At 42.6% G+C, this 18,322-nt stretch overlaps 2 pseudogenes; both read right to left on the reverse strand.

Moving 5' to 3' along the window:
* Positions 1-231: 231 nt before the first annotated feature.
* Positions 232-1,723, reverse strand: LOC105084930 (interferon regulatory factor 7-like; annotated as a pseudogene).
* A 14,459-nt stretch (positions 1,724-16,182) lies between these two features.
* Positions 16,183-17,564, reverse strand: LOC105100436 (keratin, type II cytoskeletal 7-like; annotated as a pseudogene).
* Positions 17,565-18,322: the final 758 nt, after the last annotated feature.

Consider the following 18,322-nt stretch of genomic DNA (forward strand, 5'->3'; position numbering starts at 1 on the left):
CAGCTGCCACCTGGCAGGGAAAGCAGTGTCTGTGTCCTGAGGGACACTTGGGATCTTTGAGTAGAGTTTGTTGGCTCTAAAGTGGGGCCTGAGTTTCTTCACTGTGAGGAGAGCAGGGTGCTCCATCCATGGGACCCCAGGAAGTGGGGTGAGCTTCAGTCCACGGTGCCTCCACTGAGCCCCAGCCCCAAGCCCACCTCTGGTCAGGACACCACGCTGGCTCTTGGGTTTTTACTGGACCCCAAAGGGGCTGGGGTCCGCCCTAGGTGGGCTGTGCCACTCCATCAGGAAGTGCTCCAGGAAGTGCTCCAGGTCATCACAGAGGCTGTGGGAGCTGGACAGGCAGGGGCCGAGGCTGCCGCTGTCCAGGGAGGACATGCCTTCACGCTGCACGCCCTCCAGGTATGCCCGTCACAGCCACGGCTCCAGCTTCCTGAGGACCAGGTTCTTCTCCTTGGGCCTCCCCTCTGACAGGTCCTGGCCAAAGCCCAGGTAGATGGTGTACTGTGGGGAGCCTCAGCGCTGGCAGACACAGAACTCCCCCAGCTCTTGAAAGAAGGCACCCAAGTCAAAGATGGGGGTGTTGCAGTCCCGGGGCAGCAGGCCAGCTGGGGTGGAGGGGCTGGCAGAGCCCAGGGGCCCACCCACTTCCCAGTAGACTTTGCACTTCCCCTGGCACAGGGCCCACAGCCAGGGCCCCTGGAGCTCCAGCTGCAGGCCAGGGGCCACGTGCTGCAGCAGCTTCTCTGTGTAGTGCAGCTGCTTCTGGTCGGGCAGCTCAGTGGGGCTGGGGAAGGCCACATGCTGGGGCTCTGCAGCCTCAGTGGCCAGGCTGGGGGAGCCACACAGGAGCACACAGCCCGGGCGCCCCACCACCTCCTGCAGCACTGTTCGGCCCTTGTACATGATGGTCAAGTCAGGGCCTCCAGGCCGGGCTCTGCATGCAGACAGAGCTGTGAGCAGCTGGGACCAGCCGGCTGCTCACCTGCCGTTGGGGTGCAGGCACCAGGGGAGGATGTGGTGCCAAGCTCCACCTCTGGGAGCTGCCAGAGCTCTGGGGCCAGGGGTGGGCCTGCAGCAGGAGCCTCTAGGGGGATTGGATCCGCCCCCAATACAGCTTTCAACAGATGGTCCTCCAGGGAGCTCTGCTGTAAAGCCTGGAGCAAGAGGTCCCCAGCATGTCCAGCTGGGTTTGCGGTGCAGGATTCAGGGCTTAGCCAGGCCAGTTCATGCCCTGGCCTCTCACCAGTTACCTGTTGCCAAGCATGGCCCAGGAAGCCCATCCCTTGTGGGTGGGGCATCTTCAAGGGTTTTGTCCTCCCCCTGGTTAATGCCTGGGCCTTCTCCTCACCCCACCTCAGGGCTGATCACGTACACCTTATGCGGGCTGGTAGGGTCTGCTCAGTTGTCTTGCAACATCACGAGTGCTTTGCAAGGCGCAGTGGAAGTTGGTTTTCCAGGAGGCTCGGAGCGCACGCTCGTTGGTTGGCTGGGCACCGCTGCTGCAGGGCGGCCAGCTGCCGCGGGCCACGGCCCAGGCCTTAAAGATGCGAGAGTCCGCCTCACCCAGGTCCTTTCGCACGAAGTGCTTCCAGGGGACGCAGAAGCGCGTTCAGGCCGCGTCCAGCCACCGCAGCCCCTCGCAGCGGCCACTGCTGACCTCGGCCAGAAGCCAGTCTCCGAGGAGCACACGTGGGGCCCCACTGTCCTGAGCCATGGCCATGCTCCCTCTGCAGGGGCTGGGCGGGGTGGGGTGAGGGTTGTGGTCACGGGCGCAGAGTCAGGAATTACCTCAGGTGAGAAGAAGGTTGCGAGTGTGGCCAAATGTCACCGGTGTTGAGGGCTACAGATGGGAATTGAGGGCTGATGGCCATGACGTTGTCCAGGTGTGAGTCCTGGCCAAGGCGGTGATAGGTGTGACTACAGATGCTGCGAGCGAGCGCGCGCACAAGGGGCGACAGGTGCAGAGCCGGCCTCTGGGCAGGCTTTGCGGGGCCGCTACGGAGCGGGTGCAGGAACAGGTGGAGCAGGAAATCTCGTCCCCTTCTTTTTCTTTTTTGCTTATGAAAATCCAGTTATTTTCCAGAACCATTTGCTGAAGAGACCTTTTTCTGATTTGATTTCAACCATTTGTTACAAAGATCATCTTTTCCTTGTTGATATCTTGGCACTTTTATTGAAAACCAATTGACCATTTATCTGTGAGCCTATTTCTTGATTGAGTTTCATGGACCAATATGTCTATTCTTACACAGACATCACACTGTCTCGATTATTTTCACTTTATAGTAAGTCTTGAATTCAAATAGTGATTGTTCTTCTTTTCCAAAGTTGTTTTGGCTATTCTAGTTTTTTTGCACTTCTGTATAAATTTCTGCAAAAACAAAAATCCTGCTGGAACTTGGATCGACATTGCATTAATAGATCAATTTAGGGAGAATTGACATCTTAATGATATTGTACTAGGAACAAAATATATCTCATTATTTATTTAGATCTTCTTTAATTTATGTCAGGAAAGTCTTGGAGCTTTCAATATACAACACATATGTTGTTAAATTTATCCCTGATTCATGCTTTGTGATGCCATTGTAAATAATATATTTTTAAAATGTCAGTTTCCAATTGTTTGTTGCCACTGTGTAGAAATACAATTACTTTCATATGTTGACCTTGTATCCTGTGACCTTGTTAAATTTAGTTCTAAGTTGTAGTTACTTTTTGGTAGATTCTTTAGAATTTTCTATACATACAACCACAGAGCCAGTGGATAATGACACTTTCATTTCTTCCTTTCCAAACAGCACGGCTTTTATTTTGGTTTCTTGCCTTATAACATGGACTAGGAACTCCTGTTGAATAGAAATGGCAAGAGAGGACCTCTTCTTGCTTTCTTCCCAATCTTAGGGGGAAATAATTAAGTTTTAAATAATTAAGTATGGTTTTAGCTGTAGGTTTTGGCAGATTTCCTCTACCAGACTGAGAAAATTTCCTTCTATTTCTAGCTTGCTGAGACTTTTAAATCATGATTGGGTGTTAAAAGTTGTCATATGTTATTCTGCATCTACTGAGCTGATCAAAAAATCTTCTTTTTAGTCTGTTAATATGGCAAATTACATTTATTAATTTTTGGGGTGTTGAATCAATATCGCATTCCTGAGATAAATCCCACTTGGTCATGATGTGTTCCTTTTTTTTTTTAATATATAAATAGTCTATGTATATTTAGAAGTTTGCTGTTTAATTTCCAGAGGAGTGTTTCCAGATGTCTTTCTATTACTGATTTCTAATTAACCCCATTGTTGTCAGAGAATATGGTATGAATGATTTCAGTCCTATAAAATTCATTGAGCCTTGTTCTATGGCCACAGCTATGGTCTATCTTGATAAATGTTCCATGCACACTTGAAAACAATGTTTATTCTGCTGTTGTTAGATGGAATGTTTTGTAAATGCCAGTTAATTTAACTTGGTTGATATGTTATTCAAGTTGTTTGTATCCTTACTGATTTTTTGCCCACATATTTTAATAATTTTTGAGAGTGGAGTGTTGAAATCTACAATTATATTTTGTCTGTTTCTTCTTTGACATCTATCGGTTTTGCTTCATGTATTTGAAGCTCTGCCAGCACTGCTGCCTTCCTGATGAATCAATCCATTTATTTTTATGATCCCTTGCTTAAAATCTACTTTGTCTAATGCTAATATAGTCAATCCCTTTCTTTTGCATAGAGCTTGTGCAGATATCTTTATCTTTTTACTCTATGTTGTAAACTTTTTGGTTAATTTTAAAATTATACTTTTGTTTTTAACCTGCTCATGTCTTTAAAGTCAGTTTCTTGTAGACAGCATAGAGTTGGGTCTTGATTTTTCTTATCCAATCTGACAATCTCTGTCTTTTCATGGAGTGCTTTAAAAAAAATGCATTATACTTGATAGATAACATTGTATGAGTTTCAGGTGTACAACATAATGATTTGGTCGATGTAATAATGGAGTATTTAGACCATATATTTACCATTTTGGTACTTGTTTTCCATTGGTCCCCAGTCTATTCTTTGTTCTCTTTTTCCTTTGTTTATTTATTCATTTGTAGTCATCTCATCTTTTTATGATTCCATTTTATCTCCACTATTGGCTTACCAGCTATACTGCTTTTAAACTTTTTTTTTAGTATTTTTCTGTAGGGTTATTTAATCATAACCAATTATACCCTACCTTTAAATAATACTTTATCATTTCATGTGACGTGTAAGAAGCTTACAACAGCATACTTCTAGTTTCCTCCTCTCGTCCCTTGTGCATTTATCACACATTTCCCTTCTACATATGTTATACACCCCACTCATCTCAATTATGTTTACTTTAAATAGTCAAATATCTTTTAAAGAGATTAAGTAGGTGAAAGAACGTTTTTGTATTTACTCACATATTTACCATTTCTGGCATTTTTATTCCTCTATGTGGATTAAAATTTCTGTGTGTTATCATTTTTGTTCTGCCTGAAGAGTTCCTTTAACATTCCTGCAGCTCTGCTGGCCACAAATGTTTTGTTTTTGTTTTGCCAGGAAAGCCTATCTTTCACCTTCCTTTTTTCCTTTTTTTGTACAGTCTGATTACACTTATAATGCTGGAACATGCACATTTAGAGATGCATAGCGTGCTTGCTTTGGCAGCACATGGACCGCCCAGAGGAGACTGGCATGGGCCCTGTGCAAGGATGACACACAAGTCCAGAAGCACTCCACTTTTTTGTACTTAATACACTGAACTATACACTTAAAAATGGTTAATATAGTAAATTTTATGTTATGTGTATATAATAAAAAAATGCATAGAAATGGATCTAGAAATATACATACAGAACTGTTAACACTGACCTACTCCTGGGAAGAAGAGCTTGAGGTGAGGCTAGAAAATCTTTCCCTTAATAATGTCATCTATATCTTCCCATTCCCTATTAAGGGGAACAATTTTCTGGGTCTCTTTTTTTTTTCTTTCTTTCTTTTTTTCTTTTCTTTCTTTATGTATTTATTATAGGTATGGGCTCATGAAAACCTATTTTTTTCAATGATTTATAATTCACAGCTGTAATTGTAATCATGCTCAAATTGCCCCTGCTTTGGCCAGTGGAGCCCCTCAAGCTGGCTCTGGCACTCCTGTGATAGGTGATACCTCTCCCCCTACCATGTTGAGCTTCCTTAATATGTTGCAATGACTCAGAACATGACTAGATAGAACTGTAGCCTCTTGAGAACCAAAGCACACTTTATGGCAGACCCCAGATAGGATGTCACCCACGTGGCACCTGGGGATACTGCAGGCTTCAAGTTACACCCCAGGAAAATCCACATCAGTCAACAGATTACTTAGTTAATTTTTAAATGAACTTCAGCTACATTTTAAAATAATCAAAGGATGCCTTAAAACAATCTCTTCCCATCTCTTTTCAAAGATTTTCTCTCTGCTTCTGATACCCCTCATCTTTTTTGCCCTACTCCAAGTACCTAGGCGTACATCATTTTGTTGGGCTTCCAGTTAGCCCAACCCTTACTCATAAGAGTTTTACTTAGAATTATTAAACAAGTATCCTGTGTTTCAGGAAAGTGAGGGAGTCTTTGGGCAGTAAAGAGGGTTTCCTGGTCCCCTTCATAATACATCATATAGCAGGTGGTGTCCTTCTCATAGCCCCATATATACATGAGCTACTGGGTCCAGTGTTTTTAAGTATTTAGTTTTTAAGAAAGGGGAAAATATTCCTTGAGAACTTAAGAGTCTATTGGGATAAACTGAGTACAAAATGTTATATTCCAGGAGAATATCTATCTATCTACCTACCTACCTATTATCCATCTAGCTATATCATCTGTCTATCAATCCAATCAACTGTAGCTTTACAGAGATATGCTTAAAGGCTGAGTAATAAAGAAAGGAGAAACACTGAAAAAAAAGATAGTGTGTGTCGAGAAGAAATGGCTGATATGTGTAATTGGCAAAATGTGCCTAATTATCTTGTAGTATCTATTTTAAACTAGCATTCTATGTGGTTTTTTTAATATCAGAATCCATCTATTTGTAAAACACACACACACACACGAACACCATATTGATTTTTATGGTTGATTTCCTTTTTAAAGTTCACAGCTGTTATCATTGCACAGATGGAGGATACTGGATAAGTTCCATGGAGGAAACATCAAGATGTTAGCACTTCTGGTTTGGTTGGGCAGTGGGTTGATGTCAGGAATGGTTCCAAGGTGCTCACATCTAACCCGTGTTCGTTCTGGGCTTGGCAGCAATGTGACTTATTTTGACCAGTGGCTCAGTGGCCAACACGATGCAGCAGTCACAGCGAAAGCCATTAAAGCAGACCTGGGACACTGCTAACTCTCATCTTTTCCTTTTTGTCCCTTATTTTCTATCTTCACACAAAATAGCAACTTTTACATTTGTGGTAGAACAAATGAAACTGATTTATACTCATAACTTAGTAATTGTTTTAATACAGAATACACAGTATATTGTATACTAGTATATAGTATACATAATATATACAGTATACTATAGTATATATTATAATGTATGTATTATATACAATATAGTATATACTATACTATAGTATGCATGCTATATGTTATGACACATATAGTATACAGTAAATTTTATATAGTATACTATATATGGTACATTATATAGTGCGTGTGTGTGTGTGTGTGTTTGTGTGTGTGTGTGTGTAGTTGTTTTTATATAATAGTTTTTGACCATTCCAGTACATTTCAGTAGTTCCAGAACTTTAGGTTTCTCTGGGAAATCTGGCAATGGCATTTGACTCTGCCTTCCATCCAGCGGTGTGTTGGTAAACGTTCAATGACTAGTTCTCTGAAAAACACAAAGCCCTGATGTGCAGCATTTGCTGCTTTCCGGGGTGTGAATACTCACACGTGGCTGAGTTCAAGCTACCAATGTGACTCGCTAAGTGTGCAACTGGGAAGAGAAGTGCACACCATGACTGTATTGCCACCACACAGATACAGTGAAGACCTGACCACACGAGCAGAGGCAAAAGTAAACGGTAGGAAAATCACTGGGAAATGATGAGTTTTGAGTATTTATACCTATTGATTTTCATATAATTTACTTGTGCATTTGTATCATTTGATTTTTAATAATGGTTGTGTTCAGCAATCAGTTGGCACAATTCCTGCAACTTTAATAATTGGTTCTCCCAAGTCAATAGAAATAGAAAAAGGAAAAGGACTCTTTCTATGCTTCTTCTGTCTTTGGGTCTTTTAATTAGTCTATAATATAGAATCAATGTATACATTTTAATTGTTTGTTGTTATTATGAATAAAGTACTTTATTCTCTTCCTAATTTAAACACTATGTGAATAGCATGTGCTCCCTTTCAAATAAAAAAATAACATAAATTTTCTTTATGAGTCCCTTGATAGATTTTTTTTTTTTTTTTGGCAACTGTCAATTGCCTTTGAGAAGGAAAAATAATTTTCCTACATCATCCTAAACACTATTAGTTCAGCATGAGAGAACACTACCCAATGATAAACTAATAGAAGTAACAAATCAAATTTTAAGAATAGGGTTCAGAAAGCTGAAACAGGGTAGTACCACAGTGTACTATCAATATAACTTTGAGCCATTTTTACCAAAAACTGAAAGACAAAATCTGGGGACACTGTTATGACCAAACTTCTCTATAGCACTAAGGTTTGAACTGGCCAATGACGTTTAATTTAACTCCTTGGGTAATTTGGCTCCCTGACCTGGGTGCTGTTCTTGAACTACACACCAAGAGAGAATGGCTGAGTGAAAAAATGCGTGTGGCATATGTGTGAATTTTTTAGAGCTGCTCCCAGCTGGATTACACTAGAAGTGTGAGCCTGGCAGAAAGCACAACACATTCACAGATGCTCCGTGAACAGCCAGAGTGGTGCCCCTTGTTTAGACAAGGATGCTATTTTTAATGCTTAACACAAACGCAAAGCTTTGACTCTGCAAGATCAGAAAGTAGTTTTTCATTTTGATGGGACCCCAATAGCATGCTCTGTTCCTTCTCAGGAAATCACAGTTTAGAAACTAGGAATGTAACATGAAAACAAATACATGTATGTATATACTTGACTGGGGCATTGTGCTGTACACCAGAAATTGACACACTGTAACTGACTGCACTTCAATTAAAAAAAAAAAAAGAACCTAGAAATGTCCAGAAGAGAAGCTATATAATTATTAATATCTTACAAAATAAGACCTACAGGAAATGGGAGGAATCCTGGAATCATTCATCCAACAGACTCAAATATGATAACTTCTTGAGAATGGAGATCAGGGCATGTTCCTTTTTGGTCACTCCAAGGACTTGTTTTGCATTTGACACAGTTATAAGAACAATAATCTCTACAGAGAATACACTAATATTAGGTGTTGGGGCAGTCTTACTCCATTCAGGATGTTAAAACAAAAATACCACCTACTAGGTGGCTTATAAACAATAGAAATTTATTTCTCACAGTTCTGGAGGCTGGAAGTCTGAGATCAGGGTGCCAGCAAGATTGGTGAGGGTCCCCTTTCAGGTTGCAGGTTTCTTGCTGTGTCCTCACATAATAAAATGGGAAGGCGTGGTTTTAAATCTAGATCAAGGAGAGTCTGGAGCCTCTTTTGTAAGAGCACTAATGCCATTCATGAGGGTTCCACCCTCCTGACTTAGCACCTTCCAAAGACCCCACCTTGTAACAGCACCACATTGGGCATGAAGATTTCAACATCCAAAGTTTGGCAGGGACACAAACACTCAGACCATAGCATGGCCTAGGACCACTGTCTCCTCCAGCTTCTGGCAGATGCCCTTAATTAAGACCTATTTTATGGGGACCAATAGGTACATTTTTTAAAAATGGTCAGATCAAAGATCCTCCTCTCTCGTACTTCCCCACCACCTCAACACAGGAAAGCTATGTGACAGAATGGGATTACAATATGGGGCTAAAGTAGGGATCCTGACTCCTTTCCTTGAAGATTTTCAGGCCCTAGAGTACCTTTGGGGAGAAGGGCAGAGGGTGGGCTTCAGCACACATAGGGACCCTCGGGGGACTGGAAGCAGAGGAGAGCACTGGTCCTTCTCATCCATCCAGGAAGGGAGGATTCAGGCCAGACAGGACACAGGGACCCTTCATATGAGTCCAGCATGGCTGATGGATGCCAAGCTCTCCAGGGTTCCCCCCAACACCCCTTTAAGGATGCAAGTAGATGTCCTTTCCTCCATGGGCCAAATTGGAATTATGAGTGGGGATAATAAATATTTCTCCCCATAATAAAATGGGCAGGCATGGTTTTAATTTAGATCAAGGAGAGTCAAGTGAGATGAAGAAAGATTCTCCTCCCAGTGAGAATTACTCACAATGAAAACAGTTTCTCACAAAAATGCTCAAGATGTGGCTTTTAAGCAGATGCCTAATTAAAGCCAGGCTTCCATATTGTCCATGAGTGTGCTGGAAGGAATTAGAAGGGGCACATGCAGTGGAAAAATAGGAGGTTCAAGACACAGAAAACATAGGAAAGTGTAGCACAGTACTCCAGCGAGATTGACAGTCATGATTCCATAACTGGTCATAAATGATTTGTTTTCAGAACAAGTGAATGAGAGATTGAGTTGAAATTTATGTTTCTAAAAGGAACCAGAGGGGGAAAGAGGGTGAGGAGGGATAAATTGGGATTTGGGGATTTGCAGATACTAACTACCATATATAAAACAGATAACGTCATACGGCACAGCACAGGGAACTATATTCAATATCTCATAATAACTTGTATTGAAAAAGAGTATGAAAAGGAATATATAGAGAGATATAACTGAATCATCATACTGTACACCAGAAACTAACACAACATTGTAAATCGACTATACTTCAATTAAAAAAAATTTTTTTAAAGGAACCAGAAATGAATGGGAAGATTAAACTTCCATGTGTCCCATGGGAGGGGGAGTGTATTTGGTTTCTGGGCTTTATTTGATAACAATGAACTTTCACACGTCTTTGTCAGAGTGCTCAGGTGTGGGACCAAAAATCTATCTGTAGAGCCACTCAACTCAAAACATGGATTATCCTCTCCCCATATCTCCCAGCGAGCCTTCAGTCCCCATTCTCCAGCAATCCATTTCTCCTTTTCAGGTGAAAACTTTTTCAAACCTCACCTGTTAGAGGAAGTTGCTTTTCCTTTTGCCAAATGATCCAAATAATGTGTGGTTCAAGGCGATTGTTCCTCCAATCCTCCAGGTGCTAATCTTACAAGGCATACAACCTTATTCCATGGGGCTTTATTCAGAGGCAGATTATTCTGCGAGTCATGATACGGCTGGTATCACTTGAGAAAGTGTGATGAGACTAATTGGGTGAACTGGAAATCAATTACTTTTGCGTGAAGGAGGAAGCAGCCAGGGAAGATGGATACAGTGAGCTCGCAGGGGTGTGTCTGCTGCTGCCTGACTGATCTGTGACCCCTGGGTTGCTACCACAATTCAGAAGGTACCCTGAAAAATTCAAAGAAATGTCTTTTTTTAGCTAATGTTCATGTTAGCTTAGCAGCTCCCAAATAATACCAGAAAGGTGGGTAATGTAAACCTAGAGGGTCAGCAAAATCTTAGAAAATGTAGTATTCACAGCACTGTTCCTGGAAAACATCACTCCTGTAGGCCTGTGGGTAAGTAAGGAAATTGCTATGCCTCATTTAGCTCCCTGTCGATTTGGAAGACAGAGTATGTTTCAGAGGAAATGTACAAATGAAGGCAAGTCTTGATTTGGATTCTCCGTGAGTAGCAGGAGGTTCACACCATCTTTATCACTGAGAAGCACACACTGCAGACATAGACTTTCAAACAGGAAATAATGGACCTGGGAAATTGCGTTTTCTTGAAAAACACCTTCAATAGCTTGAGAGACACATATTTTGTGATCACCGTCTGCTAAGGCAGATTCCCAGGACTTTTTTTTTTTCCTTCTCAGAATCACTCCCTGTTTTCCTTTGTGAAGCTGTGTCACGTGATCACTGGCGGAGCATCTGCCTGGGTATTCTATTAGCATTTACTGTAACCAGTGTGTAGAAAGCCCAGATGACTAAAGTCATTGCTTTTAAAGCCCTTTTCACAATTGAATTTCCTGTGGTGAAGCAATATCCCAGGGGCATAATAGATTTTCTTCCCCCTCTCCTTCCATTTACACAGACGCTTTCACAGCTAACTAATCAGTTGCAATTCTAATCTATATTTCTGATTTGTTTACATGCACCGTGAGGGCTGGCAATCTTTTGAATTTAAATGTGACTTAAAGTAAAATAAAATAACCACAAGTAAATGACACAGAATTGCTAACAGTGGGAATCTTGTTTACATTCCACATTCTGAAAATATTTTGTTCAGCTGGCTGGGGAAACCACATGGTTGAGACAGACTGGGTGATGATTGGGTTTATTGCTTGGCTGGAACCGGGATGGAAAAAGGGATGGTGTGTGATGTGGCTGTCTGTCACCTCAAACCCAGAGAAAGAACACATTTTCAGCACACATGTGCTCCACGCTTTAACAGAAAAGCACTGATAATCCTCGCCAGAGCATCGTGTGTGCTTGGCACTGGGCCAGAACAAGATGCCAGTCTTTCTGAGTCTTCAGATAATAACCATCTCTTCCTTTCTGTAGCAATCCATGGATGCCGCTGTTCTCATAAGACTCTCTCAGAGCCTATCTGTTCTTCAAGTCCTTTGCTCCCTCCTGCTTTCTGGAATTATCCTCTAATACATTCCTTTTTCTCCCTTCCCACCTCCATTTGAAGGTCTACTGAGAAGCTTCTGCATCTCCAACACCCCACTGCCTCTTCCCAAACGGTATTAATTCCAGCTCAATTAAATGTAATTGAACAACAGTGCCACAGCAATCACTAAGGGCAAGGCAGTCCTAAAGACCACTGGAAACACAAACCTGCTCTTTAATGTGGTCCCCGTTCTGCAGAGGGGACATCTCAGTGGACAGACCCGTAGTGGGGTGCAGGCATGCGGCTGTTTGGTGTAAGAAAAGAGAAAGGAGGAAGGGGGTGGAGGGAGGATGAAGATGGAATTTAGATGAGAAGAATTGGATTTTAACAAGCCTTTTCTAAAAGCAGTTGCTCCAAAGGTGCAACTTGGTAAATTAATCGTTTCATTGTCTGTTAAGAATACATAACTCAATAAAAAAGGTAAAAAAAAAAAAATACATAGCACACCTGGAGAGAACCAGAGGCACGTTACCTTTGGAGACCTAAGGAAGCTTTTACATTTTCTTTCCTTTGAAAGAATATATATGTTCCTGAAGCCTGTGGGCATCTTGAGAGCTCAGGAGGAACCAGTGTGACTTAGGGAGTCAGGGGCCACCATGGGGAGTACCTGGAGGCCTTGGAGGAGGGGGGTGAGGCATAGGAGCTCTGAGCCTCTTCTCCCATCCTCCCATCTGTACATCTGTAAAGGAGAGAATTCCCAGGAGCCACTGTGAGAATCAGAGTTGGAGCTGGGCCAAATTATGTAGGTAATTCTCCGCCCTTAGGGGAGGACAAGAGGCAGCTCCACCCACCTAGCCCCTGCGCTGGCCTTCTCCTGCAGCCCCAGATCTCCTCAGCTGGCCTCCAGGCTCTGCACTGTATGCCTGATGATCAGGACCTGGACATAACTGTCCCACTTCCCTGTTCTTGGGCCACAGAGTTCTGCCCTCCACATGCAGGCGGTGGTGGGCAAGCCCCAGCCCTCTCCAGCTTTCTGCTTGGAGATCCAAGTCCCACAGACCCTCTTCTCCACCCATCCTGAGCCTTCCCATCCAGTCTGCCAGGCTTCCCAACATATCCATCAAAGACCAACAAATCACTCTGAAATAAGGCAGCCAAAAATAAATGGAACTGTGAACAAGTTCACCAGCAAATTTATAATTTATATATGCTGTTTATAAATATAATTTATAAATGCTATGAGAAGAATCTCCCCCCACACCCCCATGAAATAGACTTGCTCATGAAACAGAAGACTAATATTTCCTTAGTTCTCAATAAAAAAGGATATTTGGAATAAACACATACACACAACTGGAATAAAACTTTAACTGAAAGCAATAAAAAGTGTAGTTCTAGCTAACACTGTAGAAAATTGAACCCCGTGTAGGTGACTAGCTTAAGGATGTGAAGGAAATTTTTTTTTTTTTACAGCATCACTGAGATATAATTTACACACAATAAAATTGCCTGCCCATGGTAGGCATGCAGTTTGATGGCTGTTGTAAATGGACACAGGTGTGCAATCACACTCAGGTTGTAGAACATTTTTATCACCCCAAGACCTTCTTTGTGCCCCTTTGTACTCAATCTCCGTGCCTGCCTCAGCCCCTAGTCCCAGGGAACCACAGATCAGCTTTCTGTCATCCTAGTTTTTGCCTTTCATAGAAATGTTTATGAATGGAATCTTATAGTATATACTGTTTTGTGTCTGGCTTCTTTCACTTAGCATGATGTTTTTCATTCATTCATGCTATTGTGTATTTCAATCATTCATTTCTTTGATGGCTGGATCCCTTGTATGGACATTCCACGTTGTGTTTATCCATAGATAAACATTTCTGTGGTTTCCATTTTGGGGGTTATTATGAATAATGTTACTATGAGCATTCACATAGAATTCACATAACAGTGAAACATGGACACGGGTTTTCATTTTTCTTAGGCACCTAGAAATGAAAATGTTGGTACATACATTGGTAAGTTGGTACATATATATGGTAATTGTATACCTAACTTTTAAAGAAACTGTCAAACTGTTTTCAAAAGGGCTGCACTATGTTACATCCTCACCAACAACACGAGGATTCCAGCTGGTACCATATCCTCACTGACACTTGGTATTATCAGTCATTTAAATTTTAGCCATACTAGTGGCTAGGTAGTGGCATCTCATTTTGGATTTAATTTGTATTTCCCTACTGACCAATGATGCTAAACATCTTTCCATCTGCCTGTTGCCCATTCAAGTATTCTCCTTTTGCCAATGTCTAGTCAAACTTCTGTGTCCATTTTTCAGTCAGACTGTGTGTCTTCTTCTTATTGAATTTTAAGAGTTCTTTAATATTCCAGCTACAAGTCCTTTGTGGGTAAATGTTGTATCCTTTCCTTTTTTAATGTTACTTTCCAAGAAACAAACATTATTTTGATGGAGTTCAATTTATCAAATTTTTCTTTTATAGTTTGTGCTTTTTATACCTCATCTAAGAAATCTTTGCCTAACTCTAAGTCACAAAGTTAATTCTTCTATGTTTTCTTCTGAAGCAAAAAAATTTGAATAAAGAGGCAGTTATGGAGACCTGCCAATTTATAAACTATTGTTATGAAAAAAACTAAGTAGAGGAAATGGTGGGAATGCAGTTTGGTGCAGGCATTATGGAAAACAGTATGAAGCATCCTTAGAAAACTAAAAATAGAATTACCATATGAACCAGCGATCTGACTCCTGGGCATATATCTGGAGGAAACTCTAATTCAAAAAGATACACCCCAATGTTCACAGCAGCACTATATACAATAACCAAGACATGGAAGCAACCTAAATGTCCATTAATGGATAATTGGATAAAGAAGCTGTGGTATATGTACACAATGGAATACTACTCAGCCATAAAAAAGAATGAAATAATGCCATTTGCAGAAACATGGATGGACCTCGAGATTGTCATACTAAGTGAAGTAAGCCAGAAGGACATGATATCATTTATATGTGGAATCTAAAAAATGACACAAATGAACTTATTTACAAAACAGAAAGACTCACAGACATAGAAAACAAACTTATGGTTACCAGAGTGGGAAAGGGGATAGGGAGGGATAAATTGGGAGTTCGGGATTTGCAAATACTAACCACCATATATATAAAATAGACAAACAACAAGGTCCTACTGTATAGGACAGGTGATCATATTCAATATCTTGTAATAGCCTATAATAAAAAAGAATATGAAAAAGAATGTATGTATATATACAATTGAATCACTTTGCCATACACCAGAAATTAACACAACATTGTAAATCGACTATCCTTCAATTAAAAAAATTAAAATAAGGGGTAACCATTGCTCTTGAGGACTCTACAGTTTACATTGCCTCAGATGAAGAGGCAGCAAAAATGTTAATTCAGATTTCAGATAATATATGGAATTGATGATTCAGGCTGAACGAAGTTGAATAAAGAACCAGAGGTGCAGGGTATTAACTAATTCTCGTAAAAAAAAGTTGCTAAGGACTTTTAGAACAACCTTGGTCGCTAAATATGCAGAGACAACATCAGGAAATAATAGTAAAGGTCATGAAATGAGAGAGTAGGGACGATTTGTTGCTATTTTTACCTACTTTGGCCTTTTATTCTAACTTTGGAGAGATGACTCTTCAAAGAAAAATGTGGGGAATGAGCAGAAAGAAATCACAAGAACTGTACATTAATAGCTGCTTTGATTGATTTATTTAGGTTTCATTTATGAGGATGAGTGAGAAAAATTAATCTCCTTAAATTATAATATATCAGAGAATTCCATGGAGGCCAGGCTGTAATATGCAGGTAAGACCTGTATCTATAAACTTGGCCTCACTTTTTAGTCAGGTTACAGTGTTGTGTTCATTTCCGTGTGCAGCACAGTGATTCAGTTATACATACATGTATATATATTGTTTTCCATATTCTTTTTTACTATAGGCTATTACAAGGTATTTAATGTAATTCCCTGTGCTATACAGTAGGACCTTGTTGTTTATCTATTTTATATTTAGTGGTTAGTATCTGCAAATCCCAAACTCCCAATTTATCCCTCCATTCCCCTCTTCCCCCCCAGTAACCGTAAGTTTGTTTTCTATGTCTGTGAGTCTGTTTCTGTTTTGTAAATAAGTTCATTTGTGTCTTTTTCTTTTTTTTTTTAGATTCCACATATAAGTGATACCGTAAGTTTTTTTTGTTTGTTTGTTTGTTTTTTTTTTTTTTTGGCTGGCCCAGGCCTCAGAAAGAGGCTGCTTTATTGGAAGCTATTCTGACATCATTTTTCAGACTGCCTTGCAGTTTTGGGACCAGGGATGTTAGTTGTCTTGTAACTATGGGGTTGGGGTAACGGTCTCCCACACCCTGGGCTCAGTTGAGGGTGCTCCTGCCAGTGGCAGATGTGGTCCTAATGGAGTAGGCCTTGGGGGCCCCGGGCCCTCCGGCACTGGAGAATCTCAGGGCATTGCTGCCCATGGTTCCCCGAAAGGTCAGCCGACCGCCAGCACCGGCGGTGAAATTCACCACAGGGATGTTCACGGCTTCCACTCCATCTCCGGTCAACCTGCTCTCCTCGCCCTCCAGCAGCTTGCGGTAGGTGGCGATCTCGATGTCCAGGGCCAGCTTGATATTCTTCAGCTCCTGGTACTCCCGGAGCTGCCGGGCCATGTCCTGCTTGGCTTGTTGCAGGGGAGCCTCCAGCTCTTCCTGCTTGGCGCGTGCCTCTTGAGTGCCAGCTCCCCACGCTCCTCAGCCTCAGCGATGGCAGCCTCCAACTTAGCACGCTGGTTCTCGATGCTGTCGATCTCCGCCTGCAGCCCCCTGGATGGCCCGGTTCATCTCCGCAATCTCATTTCCGGTATTCCGGAGTTCATCCCAGTGCTTCCCAGCCTGGGCCTGGAGGGTCTCAAATTTGGTCTTGTACATGGTCTCGGCCTCGGCGCGGCTGCGGTTGGCGATCTCCTCGTACTGGGCCTTGACCTCAGCGATGACGCCGTCCAGGTCCAGGGAGCGGCTGCTGTCCATGGAGGTGTCTGAGACCTCGGACTGCAGCTCTTTCACAACTCCTCCTGGTAGAGAGTCCTGAGGAAGTTGATCTCGTCATTCAAGGCGTCCACCCTGGCCTCCAATTCCACCTTGTTCATGTAGGCAACATCTGCATCCTTCTTCAACACCACGATCTCATTCTCGGCAGCCGTGCGACGGTTACTTTCATCTTCGTACTTATTCTTGAAGTCTTCCACGATGTCCTGCATGTTCCGAAGCTCCACCTCCAGGCGGTCCCGATCCAGCTGTATTGTCTCAAGCTGCTTCCGCAGGCCGGCAATGCGGGCCTCAAAGATGCCTGGGAGGCGGCTGCTCTTGGTCGACTTCTGTTCCTGCAGCAGAGCCCACGTGGTCTCCAGCAGCTTGTTCCGCTGCTCCAGGAACTGTACCTTGTTGATGAAGGAGGCGAGTTTGTTGTTGAGAGTCTTGATCTGCTCGCGCTCCTCCTGGCGCACCTGCTGGATGGAGGCGTCGATGTCCACCTGCAGCGGAGTCAGCAGGCTCTGATTGATGGTGACCTCGCGGATGCCAGCGCCCACGGGGCCCCGGTAGGATGAGCACATGGCCACGCGTGGCTGCGAGGTGCCCAGGCCGTAGAGGTGGCTGCTGCTGCTGCTACCGAAGCCGCAGGGGCTCATGGAGCTCAGGGGCACCTGGGTGCCATGCCCTGGCAAGGCGGTGGAGCAGGAGCTGAAGTGGAAGGACATGCTGGCTGGGCTGGGCTGGGCTGGGCTGAACGGCGGGCGACAGTGGGCCAAACTCTATATGGTATTTATCTTTATCTTTCTGGCTTACTTCGCTTACTGTGACAATTTCCAGGTCCATCCATGGTGCTGCAAATGGCATTATGGACTCTGCCTGGATCTCATACTGAGATTCTGATTTAACTGGTCAGGGGTGCTGCCTGGAAACTTGGATTTTTAAAAGTTTCCCAGGTGACTCTAAAGTGAAAGTTTGAGAACCACTGAGCTTGAGTCAGATCTCCAATACGAAGCACTGCCATTCAGAGGGAAAGCCAGCCACATGGGGAGTCTTTCTGGGAAGCCAAATGTGGCCTTTTCTGGGAGAAGTAACACAATCTTAAAGGACTGAATTAAAATCTAAATTGCAACAGGCATCCATTAACTGGTCCTCCCTCACCAAATGCTTCATGAGGAAGTGAGCTACTGATCCTGCCAGAAATCTCTTCCTTTTTGTCCAATGAAGCTCTGAATCCCAGACCCTGACACTAGGTGGGGTTCCCTAGAGTTCCCATTAGCATGAGTCATTTAGCTTTAGTGCATCAATTTCACTTTTAAAACGATGAATTAAAACCAGAAAATGTTTGATGTTCATGAGATGGAAAGTGATATATTTATAAGGGTCAGAACAAGTATATCAAAGCATACACGAATGTCTCTAACTGAAAAGGTCATAATTTTTGTTTTAAACATGATAGGGACCATACTGTAGCAATGTATAGACA

The sequence above is a fragment of the Camelus dromedarius genome, chromosome 26 (genome assembly GCF_036321535.1).
Source record: "Camelus dromedarius isolate mCamDro1 chromosome 26, mCamDro1.pat, whole genome shotgun sequence".
Classification (NCBI taxonomy): Eukaryota; Metazoa; Chordata; class Mammalia; order Artiodactyla; family Camelidae; genus Camelus; species Camelus dromedarius.